General features: G+C 31.8%; 1 protein-coding gene across 1 annotated transcript in view; it reads right to left on the bottom strand.

Moving 5' to 3' along the window:
* LOC126892355 (MOG interacting and ectopic P-granules protein 1) overlaps positions 1-10,368 on the bottom strand; it is a 257,232-nt gene extending 246,864 nt beyond the window's left edge. The window contains exon 1 of the mRNA XM_050661874.1: positions 10,290-10,368. The gene's annotated coding sequence lies outside the window, so the exon portion shown is untranslated. The remainder of the gene's footprint in view (positions 1-10,289) is intronic.
* Between the last annotated feature and the right edge of the window lie 2,239 nt (positions 10,369-12,607).

Genomic DNA, 12,607 nt, shown 5'->3' with positions numbered 1-12,607 from the left:
GTTTGTTGCTTAAATTCAATATTCAACCTACCAAGAGGCAGATGGGTGGAAGCTTGAACATTAAAATTAAGCAAAAAGCAGTGTCTATTTATCAAAAAATATTTTTTTCTGCTTTCTGTCAGCAGTAGAATGTGTTCTGAGTTAAATAAATTACATACATTCTTCTTTTTGTGTCAATTAATTTAATTCAAAATAATTTTTCTTGGACACCCTGTATACATTTTTAAGTCGATGTTGATATTACTGAATAGAGAATTGAATAACCTTTCAAATGAGCTAGCACACGACCCCTATTCCCTATTTAAAAATAAGGGGTGGGGGAAGTGGAAGGGAGGGAGTTCACAAATGACAGATGTTTGTATCGTAAAAATGTGTCCCCCTTAGATCAAAAATTGACCTGTTTTTTTTATTTTCTTAAAATCTAATAAATACTGCCAAATATCGGGGTGGCTCCTTTTCTTTGGCCCACTCTGTATATATGTATATATGTCATTTCGTTTGTATTTTCACTTAGAATAGAACTTTTCCAAAGCCGTATATTAAACAATTTTTCTTTTCATCATTTTTTTTCAGATTAACAAGAAGATTAGAGAAAAAATTATTGTGCACCTATTTTTGTGGCATCTATTTTAATAACTTTCTCGCTTAAGAATAAAGCACGAGGACAAAATAATCTTATTAGTTTGATATTGAACTTCACCTAGCTGTTTATCGAATAAAAATCATTGGATATGTAATGATTTTTTTTGTAGTTTTTTAACAGATTTTTTCTGTAGTCGTAATACCACAACAATAAGTAAAGCTAACTACTGATTTGTATAATTTATTATAATTTTAATAAAAATGCAATATTTCCATAAGTTTCCGAAAGTTTCGAATATTCCCGGAAATTTTACATCACTAGTTACAGCTGCTAAAACTGAAAATGGTAGTAAAAGAGGCAGCGATCCACGCTTGGAATAACTAAAATAAAAATCCAAAATTGAGAAGTGTAAATCCATCACCAACACGACAAAAGGATGACTTAAACGAACTTAACAAAACTGGACAAGAACGACGCAGGAGGTTGGGCTTGGAGACATAAGTTTAAAAGTAATAAATTGGAACTGGATGATTGCGCCTGGAAACTGAAAAGTGAAAGAAAATATTTCCGAAGGCTAATTGCATAAGTCTTAAGTTTATAAAAATTACACAAATCGTGTTTTTTGACAAATTATTTAGAATCAAAAATAATAAAAAATAAAAAGTGACATTCGAATTACTGAGAGCAGTGTATTTAAAAAACTCGAAAAAATATACCGGAAAAATGATGGTGTGAAAAAATATTTATGTTAAAGGTCATATACCTGAGTTTTATTAAATATGGCGGCTGAAGAAAATTTTAACTGGTAGTAAGGCAGAAGCAAAATCTTAGCAAGAACTGCGAAAAAATTAGGCAAAGTGGTGAAGAAAATGATTGAAGAAGCGCATAAATTCGGATTGGAGCTAATTGAAGACAAAACCAAATATATGATCATGAAAGGGACAGAAAAAAAAGAAAATTTTAGTCTGTAAGTGGTAAAAGCTGTCTAAGAGCTAGCAACGTTTTCGAGAAATCATTTTAAGACGGCTGATTCTTTCATATATCGTTCCCTATGCTTCCTCGAACACCGTACCGACCATCTGACTGCTGATACAGGTTGCGTTAATTACTGCGCAGCACACCTGTACAGGTAAACACAAAATCAGGGTGATTGATTAGTGTGAAAAAGCTTAGTAGATCCGCTATAGTAATAGATAGGCAATAAAAGTTAATAGCAAAAATTGTAGCTAACTTTGCGCTTCACATTACAAAATTAGTTAGAATGTTACAGGGTGTTACTACATAGTGGCAGACCAAACTTTTGTTTTTTTTAATGGAACACCCTATATTTTATTTTATATTCGAAATCCTGTTAACTTCTCCATCACAAAAATATAAAGGTTTGTTATGTTATACAGGGTATTTACAAAGTTATAACCAATGTTCTACGAAAATCGTAATAAGTTCAGCTCCCTGTATAAATAAAAATAAGCACAACAGCAATGGTTTATTGGTGCCATATTTTTTTGTTGATTGTCAAAATTTATAAAAATGGTTGATATTGCTAATTTTCTTTATATCGAATACAAGATTAGTAGTCAAAACGCAAGTACATTATTTTCACAGTAATTTTAAATAGAACACCATAATTAATAACTTGCTCTGAAAAATGAAAATACCTCGAAAACTAACAAATTTAGGCATAGGGAATATTATACAAAAATTAAAGTACGGTAATGATACTTTTCGAAGGTGATATAAAATACAGGGTGTTCTATTTAAAATTTCTGAGAAAAGAATGTACTTGCGTTTTGACTCACCCTGTATTCGATATAAGGAAAATTAGCAACATCAACAATTCTTAAAAATTTTCACAATCAACAAAAAAATATGGCACCAATAAACCATCGCTGTTGTGCTTTTTTTTATTTATACAGGGAGCTGAACTTGTTACGATTTTCATAAAAAATTGGTTATAACTTTGTAAAAGCCCTATATAACATAACAAACCTTTATATTTTTGTGATGGGGAAGTTAAGAGGATTTCGAATATAAAATAAAATATAGGGTGTTCCATTAAAAAAAACATAAGTTTGGTCTGCCACTATGTTATCGAACACCCTGTAACAATCTAACTAATTTCGTAATGTGAAGCTGAAAGTTGGCCACAATTTTTATCATTAACTTTTACTGCTATCTATTACTATAGCGGATCTACTGAGCTTTATCACACTCATCAATCACCCTGTATATTGAATTTAAATTATTTTAGGACGAAAAATTTTTTTGTCTTTACTTTTTTATTACAGTTTATATTTCTAATAATGTTTAAAAATAATGACAAAAAATTTTTCGTCTTAACAATAATTTTAAATTCGATATGTTTACCTGTATAAGTGTGCTGCGCAGTAATTAACGCAACCTGTATCAGTAGCCAGATGGCCGCTACGGTGTTCGAGGAAGCATAGGGAACAATATATGAAAGAATCAGCCGTCTTAAAATGATTTTTTCCGACGTTGCTAGCTCTTGGTCCATATAGTTATAGAAGGGTGGACAATTCTGAATACATGGGTGTGGTATTCGATGAAAATAGAAAAGAGAAAGGGGAGCTTAATATCAGAATAAAAAAATTAGGCTGTTTTATAGTCCTAATAAGTTCAAAATACGTTTCTAGGCAAGGCAAACTCCGAATATATAAAACAGTAGTTAGACCCACAATGCCTGCGACGCGCATGGATTAAAAGTAAGAAAGACGAGGATACTGTGGAAAGATGAGAAAGGAAAATATGAGACGCGTATTCGAAGGAAGGAAGACGAGTGTGAGACAAGAACCAACAACGAATTAATGTATTTGTATAAAGAACCTACAAACACCAAGTTCTTCAAATCACAAATAATCAGATGGTTGGAACATGTAGATAGTCCATTCTTTCACGGTTTTTGCTCCAAATTTTAAAGAACCGCTTGGATTGACATGAAATTTGGCATACGTATAGCTTACATGTCAAAGAAAACAAGTGATATTGTGCCGATGTGCGCTTTTGCCCTGGGGGTGACTTTCACCCCCTCTTGGGGGTGAAAAAATGTATGTCCAAAATAAGTCCGGAAATGGGTAAACTGACTAATTTTAAGTAACTTTTGTTCTATAGAGCTTTTTCGCCAAGTCAACACTTTTCGAGTTATTTGCAAGTGAATATGTTCATTTTTCAACAAAATAACCACATTTTTAGACGGTTTTTCGCAAATAACTCAAAAAGTAAGTATTGTGTCGAAAAAAACGTTCTCAGCAAAAATATAGCCCATCGAAAAGTAAAAAAATGGTGTACGCGTTAGATCTCTTGATCTCGTAGAACCAGAGTTATAGCCAATGAAAAATAGATTCATATTCACCAAATTTCAAATAGAATATTTCGACGTGAAATATCCAAAAAAATTAAGCACTTTTTGGGGAAAATTATTATAACTTTTTTAAATTGTTTAAAAAAAGCTTTATTTCTGTTTTTACAAAAAGTTTCTAGTATTAAATTTAAGCAAGTTACGCACAAAATAAAGTTGGTCCCTTTTGTTTTTGCAAAAAAAAATCGGAAAGACCACCCCCTAATTAGCAACTTAAATTAAATTAATCGTTACCGCTCCACAAATTATTTTACTTATGTTGTGTTTATAATATGATCTGTAAGTTTCATCGATTCAAAGTGCTTATTTAAAAAAAAAAAATTTTTCAAAGTAAAATTTTTAAAAATTTAAATTTTGAAAAATATGCTTTTTTTCAGAATAACTTAAAAATTGTTAGAGATTCCAAAAATCTCGAAAAACAAAAAAAGTCAGATTTGCTTTTCTGAATATCATGTATTTTTTGTTTTTCTGTTAGACAAAAATTGATTAAGATTTGGTGTTTCTAAATTTGCATACATTCGTGATCAGTGACCCGTTCAACCCATTTTAACTACAGCCCTTTCAATAATAAGGACTTTGAACCGATGAAACTTACAGATCATATAAACAATATATACATGAGTCAAGAAACTTGTGAAGTCGTAACGATTAAGTTCATTTAAGATACTAATTAGGGGGTGATTTTCTCGATTTTTTTACCAAAACCAAAAGGGACTAACTTTATTTTGAGCGTAACTTGTTTGATTTTGATGCTAAAAATTTTTTTTATAAAACAGAAATGAAGCTTTTTTAAAACACTTTAAATAAGTTGTAATGAGTTTTCCCCGAAATGTGCTTTATTTTTGGTTATTTCACGTTAAAGTATTCCATTTGGAATTTGACGAAAATGAACCTATTTTTCATTAGCTATAACTCTGCTTCTACTGGGTGTAGAGACGTGATATATACACCATTTTTTAAAAATTTTTACAGGCTATATTTTTGCTGAGAATGTTTTTTCGACAAAATACTTACTATTTGAGATATTTGCGAAAAACCGTCTAAAAGCGTGGTTATTTTGTTGAAAAAATGAACATATTCACTGCCAAATAACTCGAAAAGTATTGACTTAGTGAAAAAACTCTATAGAACAAAAGTTACTTAAAATTAGCCAGTTTATCCACTTCCTGACTTTATTTGGACGAATATTTTTTCACCCCCAAAAGGGTGTGAAAACCACCCCCAGGGCAAAAGCACATATCGGCACAATATCACTTTTTTCTTTGACTTGTTAGCTATGTGTATGCCAAATTTGATGTCAATCCAATCGGTTCTTTAAAATTTAGAGGTTTTGCAATATTTTACCGTTAAAGAACGAACTAAGAAATAACGGCAGCGAACATCTAGAATGCCTAAACTAGTTATGACCAGAAAACTAATCGGTCATCGGTCCCACAAGAAAAGGTAGACCCAGATCGAATTATATTAACCCTCGTAAGGCGGTGCCAGACCTCGTTTTTCTCACCTATCTTTTTTAATAAACCTTTTTTGGTTTTTGTCAATTTTTTATTCGTATTAAGTTCGATTCTAAACGTATTCCACCCATTACAGCATTTAAAATTCTTTGAGTTTACGTGCTTTTTTTCAAAAAAATTACTTTTGGTTGCAAATCATGAAAATTTCGTATCCCAAATTGGACGTTTCTGATGTTCCACCTGGAGCTAACAGAGCTACGGGACAAGGTCGGTGTTACTTGTGTCAGAGAAAAAAGACCAAAAGTCCCGGCATAACTGTATTGTGTGTAAAAACTTTGTGTTGCTCATTCTGTGAAAAATTTCATGTGTTTGTCTTGTGACGATAATAATTTTTTTTAAGAAGAAATGAGTACTTGTTTTATAAAATTATGTTTCGTACTATAATAAATAAGTCCTAATTATCTTTCAAATTAATTTCCCCGACGTTCACATATAAAAAATCGGATATACTGATGGGGTGCAAATGCACCCCGCACCGTTGTTTACGTAAGAATCAAAGCACCGCCTTACGAGGGTTAATAAAGTAGAGGAAGACCTTAAACACGTAAAGGTGATGGACTGGAAAAGAAAAACATAAAATAAGCACCTTTAAAATAAGAATAAAATCCCATTACTCTGTGTCATCAGACTGTACATACTTTATACATATTTAGTAGTATATCAATTTATACTACCAAATTAGGTCCCCTTTATTTTTAAAGTGAAATGCAAATCAATAATTCCTACCCAAGAAAAATGAATTCACACGTGGCTATATGCAGTATTTAAATAAATGCAAAAAAATACATGTGCTCCTTTTTTAAATATTTACTGAATTTAATAAGCCCCAAAAAAATTACATTTAGTATTGTAATCAAAAAATAAAAGAAACTACTACAGTTAGTGTAGGAGAAAGTGTCCTAAGCTACCAAATATGTAATGTCCCCCCGTAAACTCTATAATAAAAAAAGAATGTTCAAATATCTAACTTTCCATCTACATAGAAGCCCAAAAAATTAACCCCCTAATATATAATTACCTTGTTCACCAAGGGTCTCCTTATAAAACTTCTGACTCCATGGAAAAAAAAAACGAAAGACAGGCCTTCCATAAAAATTATGAAGACATATTACATTTTATCGAAGAGACTGGCAAACTTTGAAAAAGTTTAGAAGACATTGGATTTGAAGAAATTGTGCCTTTCGTTTCTACTTTCTACTGGGATAGCAGCATCTGAATCGGACTTTAAAGAAAATAGTGGAAATTCTTTAAGAATTTCACTTTGAAACATTTTTAGAAATTTTGTACAATATTTTGAAATATCGTGGGGATGTGCCCAGAGTAAATAAAAGATATTTTAAGATTTGGAGAGCTTTATTTAAAATAACAATTGTCATGTTACGAAGCAACGGGATCGTTACAAACAGAAGTGAATGGAGAAATAATGTTCATCAGGTCCTTAAAAGTAGTTAAGAATTTTGTAGAGTTTACAAAAATTGCAAAAAGTGTTAGTTTTTTGACAAATTATTTTAAATAAAAATAATAAAAAATAAAAAAGTGTCATTCGAATTACTGAGAGCAGTGTATTTAAAAAATTGGAAAAAATATACCGGAAAAATGATGTTATGAAAAAATATTTATTTTAAAGGTCATATAACTGAGTTTTATTAAATATGGCGGCTGAAGAAAATTTTATCTGGTAGTCAGGCAGAAGCAAAATACCGTTCCGTATAATAGACCAAACCATTTTCGTGAAAAGGGGAGTAAGCACCTTTCCAAAGTCTTAACAACGAGCTCCAATGATCACGTGTCCCAAGCATTACGCGCTATTCTAACGCTCAGTGCCGACCGTAAGCCCGCCTCTGTCTGATACGCTAGATGACGTGTGGAAAAAATATATACCGAGTTACAGCTCGGGAATTATTTGTTGTAAAATTACGAGATATTTTTAACATATTACGAAAAAATAATCCCGTACATATATTTTTGTATTAAACTTTTTAAAATAATATTTGTTTGTGGTGAGTTTGAAGATTTGTTTTGCGCTAAATTGAATATGAAAATTTCGCGGGTTTACATTCGCGGGCTTCTACGGCGCATGTGCCCCACGGCTAGATACGAGACGAATTAGTCGAGGATGACAAACAAGCGCTGTTGCACGATTTAAAATTTTTCAGGGATACCAGGATTTTAAATTAAAAATCATTTAGGAGAAAATGTTAAAAGTGCTATAAAAATATATCAAAGAACTAAAAATTCTGAAAGTTACAAACAACTGATAAATCTCTTATTATATTGAAATATTTTAAATCAAAATATAAAAAAGGATTTCGAATAAAGAAGTAAAATAGGAGAACTGTATATTCCAAACACTGTTTAACTTAGATTTTAAGTAACGAAGTAGAATTTTAAAACACTATCTCATGGTAAATAGAACGAAAGGACAACGAAGAAAAAAATATACTTACAAATAAATAAAAAGGAACAAAAACATTTGGCTATACAGTGATGGCACTAAGAACCTGCAAAATAACGCAAAATACGAAAAAATAATACGTTGTGAAATAAAAAGAGATGAAACTAGTAAAGGTGGGAAATTATTAGTAGAAACCTATAAATTTACATTATATTGATAGTTTTCCAACTTTAGACGCATCGGAGGAGTATGTCAACTAAAACTGTCACTGTCATAGTGGTAGTTGCAAAACTCCTCCGATACGTCTACAGGTGGGAAACAGGAAACTATCAATAAAATGTAAATTTATAGGTTTCTATTGATAATTTCCCACCTCTACTAGTTTCATCTCTTTTATTCCACAACCTATTATGTTTTCTGTCTTTTACGTTATTTTGTGCACAGTAATGAGTGCGATAATAACCGGCAAAATAATGGAAAAGACGGAAAATATAATACGCTGTGAATTAAAAAAAAGAGACGAAACTAGTAGAGGTGGTAAATTATCAATAGAAACCTATAAATTTACATTATATTGATATTCTCCCACCTTTAGACGTATCGGAGGAGTTTGGCAACTGCCACTGTTACAGGAGAATTTTATAAAATGCAATCAAAGTCACACGTGTTAAGATTTTAGCCCCTTCCAAAGAATAATAGATACATAACTACAACTTTCTGAATAAAATTTTGAACAATAGAACATTCCAAGATTTTGACATTTATGAAACCGCTGGGAGTCAAACTGTCAAACATTGTATTTGTTTATATTTGTACCACATTGTTTCTTAAGTTTTTTTACCGTTAACAGTTTTTAGTTGTATTTTCAGAACGTTCTGTTGTATATTTTGTGTAGTTTTTCGTTGAAGAAGTACTTGAACGACTTTATTTAGTTTTAAGCAGTGAATAAATGAACATGAGTGAATACTTTCGAAAGTTGTTGATAGACAATAGGGCTTTTCCTCGATTGTCATTTGTTTCGAGCTTCTGTCATATGTTGTATAATCTGTGTATACAAATATTATATACAGATTATACAACATATGACAGAAGCTCGAAACAAATGACTGTGAATGAAAAGCCCTATACAGATGTTGCTAGTAGGTACAAGCAAAAGATCAAAATAAATAATATAGGTAATAAGCGTAAGTAACATAGTTAGTTATTTAGCATTTTTATAGGGCGTTTTATAGCATTTAACCATTGTTTTGTCTCTTAGATGATTACTTTTTAGTCGTTTTATGCTTAAAATGTAGCACTGATGGCAACCAATAAAACTTAACTTTATCATGAATACTTCACATTCCACACTTCAAAACACATGAGAAATGAAGCATATTATCTTTTAAAATTAATTCTTCCAGAGAAAATGTTGAATTAATCTTTGTACAAAACAAAATTACAAATAAACGTAAATAAAATTATCTAAAAACTTTAAGAACTAACAGAATAACATTTTTGTTTGCCTCCCAGCCGCCATATTCAGCATGTTGGAATGGCCTATTTATTGAAAAACATTTACATTGACTGACAGTGACAAACGTAATGTTTTGTTTGTCATTGTATTCCTTGTGATATATTTGTAGAAAAATAAACGAAGGAAACAAATAAAATGTTTTAATATTGTACTTTCGTATTATTGGATCATGTCAAAATGTAACATTAATACTCATTTACTGGACCAATAGTCACCATGTTTGAAATTATTTTGTGTACCCTATGAGGCACGTTAAAAATAGTTTCTCCTTTTATGACAACAAACAATCCTAGATTTCCATATATAGTATTTTTACTACAAAAACGTTATTACGTAGGTCAAAATTTTTGACGTAAGAGAACTGTCAAAACATTAGAATGTCACTTTTCATTATTGCCATATTTTTATAAACATGACAATAACGAAAAGTCACATTCTAATGTTTTGACAGTTCTCTTACGTCAAAAATTTTGACCTAAGTAATAACGTTTTTGTAGTAAAAATACTATACCCATTTTTTTAATGTGCAAGATATTCCCAGAGTTCGTTAATATTTCACCTTAAATTAGGTGTTTCAAACTATTTTTCTAGCAAAATCGCTTTTTTCAAAAACGATCTAATAATATTTCTTTTTTAGTTATAAATTTTAAATAGATACTAGAAAATAAGTTTTATATCAGAAGTTGAAATTTTGTCTGAAAAAATATTACAATAAAATTTTTGTACAAAATACCTGGCAACGCCGCAAATGCAATCTAGCTGCTGACGACGAACATTTTTAGACAATTATTTTACCGAAAACAATAATAATAATCAACCTATTTTCTTCGTTCAAGAAGTTACTTCAAAATGTTTATCGTGAAAACTGACTAAAGAAGCTTAAATAGTGAAAAAATACGACTTACCCTTTTTTAACCTCTCTTCTTCAAGCTGAGCTTCTTCAGCGGTCAAATCTCCTGGTTTAAGGACAACTACGGTAGGTTTTTCTTCTTCAGTATCCAATAAATCTTCTTGGGAAACTTCCCCGTAATTTTCACGCTACAAACGATCATAATTACTAAAAAACATGCTACAGGCCTGACCTAACCTACTTTGGTATCGACGGTGGGTCCCTCGATATAACCTGCTTCCCTTTTCAATTTTTTAAGAAAACTAGGTTCGTCCGGTTTTATATAAGCGACATGCCTCTTAGACATTGCTCATTTAAAATAAAAAAATGTTTATGAGTCCTCGTTGAAAATTTTTAGCACTACTATAGCTCGTACACAGTGGGCCCACTACAACAAACTGACTGCGAAATTTGAACACTTTTCCTTCACAGCGTACGCTGCTGCCAGAGTGCCAGTTGCCCTTCTCGTTATTTTCTGCTTCTATCCCTAATAATTTTGCTCCTATGTCAGCGGTAGAAAACGTTTTAGACGGACTAAAAAATTTAGGAAAGTACTATAATGACCTCACAACAACTTTAGGAGATATCGACGATTATATAAATACATTTTTTTCATTATCTTTGATTTGTTTTTTAAACTTTTTCTTAGCGCCAATTTAGCTTTTTAAATGTATAAAAATTATTGTTCCGAGTTTTCTTTGGTTAAAATTATCGATCAGTACCAAGCCCGCATATACAGGGAAACCCTAAAGATAGAACGTTTATTTATAGATAGCATATAATAAATACATCATTCTTTCAATAGAATCGTCACTTTCATTTTTTATGTGTAGAGTTTTTTTGGATACAGTCAAGCACACCTGTAGGTATCTTTGAATGTCAGTTAAACATTGTATGCTATTGAGAAAGAAGAAAGAGTAAAAGCTATACCTACTTACCACTTCACAATAAGAATTAAATTCGAAAAATTAAAACCCCTTCAAAATGATAATAAAATATTTATTTATTATAGAAAATATTGCTACATCTTTATACTAAAACCTGATATTAATAGGTACATAGTATATTAATACACTGCTGCACGGTCTAGTACAGGGGTGGGCAAAAAGCGGCCCGCGGGCCGCATCCGACCCATTTGCCTATTTTATCCGGCCCGTTGAAAAATCCCGCAAGATTTTTTTTAAGAGCATAGGCGCAATGCTTTTTAAATGCATTAATGTTTTTCGAATCCTGAGAAAATTATACTGCCGAGGGCCGAAAGTCCATGAAAACTTCAACAATGCTTATTTTAGTAAGTCGCAGGGATGCACAAAAAGGAAAAAATTAGTGTGATTTTTAATTTCAAATATCTCATTCCAAAGAAACTTTTTTTTATTCTAAGGGACTTTTGGCCCTCGGTAATAATGTAATCTTTCATTCTGTGTTTGTAGTGTTCATATAATAAATCTCTATCTTCTGCTTTTCTCAAAAGCGTCTGTGTGTTTAACCCGGTCCAGGCGCGAATATTTTTCGGCCAGGATATTTTTCGTCTACCAGGACCCTTTTCCTTCGATTTTACCCTCCATAATCAGCTGCTGTAACAACTTACAACAACGTACTTATCATTTATTAGTATGTGCCCTTTCTCCTTGCTGTCCTTCTCCCTTTAATGATGGTCAAAGTTCTCTGTTCCTTGTCCATTCTGTGAAACACCATTTCGTTCGTAATATGATCGGTCCATGGTATTTTCAAAATTCTCCTAAAAAGCCACATCTCAAAAGCTTCCAGCTTTTTCACTAAGTCAGAATTAACAATCCAATAAAGAAGAATAGAGTGGACATAACATTTATATATTATCATCCCGGTTTTTTATAGGGTTCTCCGCCTTCCGGTTCCCAGTTTCCAGCTTCGTCCGTCGTTGCATCCGCTAGGGTGAACGTTCCTTTCCGACATTGTCTTCTGAATGCCACCCAGCCAGGATTGTTTCGGCTTTCCTCTCTTCCTTCTTTCCTTGGCGTTCATTTTAAAATTTGTTTTGGCAGCCTGTCGTCGTCCATTTTTTCTACACGACCATACTAGATCAGTTGATACTTGATACCTTTGAATTTCGACTATGATGGTTGACTTGACCTAACATTTTACCATCCGATATCAGATTTGCACATTGAGTCTTTGGTTGCTCAGAAATTTCCTCATCTTCAAAAAGGCTGCTCTTGAATTTCTGAATTTCATTTTTTATCTGGATCCCTGTTATGGCTTAATATAATTAACCATATTAAAAATTTCGTAATTTTACTGAGAACAAATTGTTCGCAGGTATACACAAGTAAGACAATTTATTATTACTGTTATTTA

This window comes from Diabrotica virgifera, chromosome 9 (assembly GCF_917563875.1).
Source record: "Diabrotica virgifera virgifera chromosome 9, PGI_DIABVI_V3a".
Classification (NCBI taxonomy): Eukaryota; Metazoa; Arthropoda; class Insecta; order Coleoptera; family Chrysomelidae; genus Diabrotica; species Diabrotica virgifera.
This window is presented reverse-complemented; position numbering and strand designations above follow the sequence as displayed.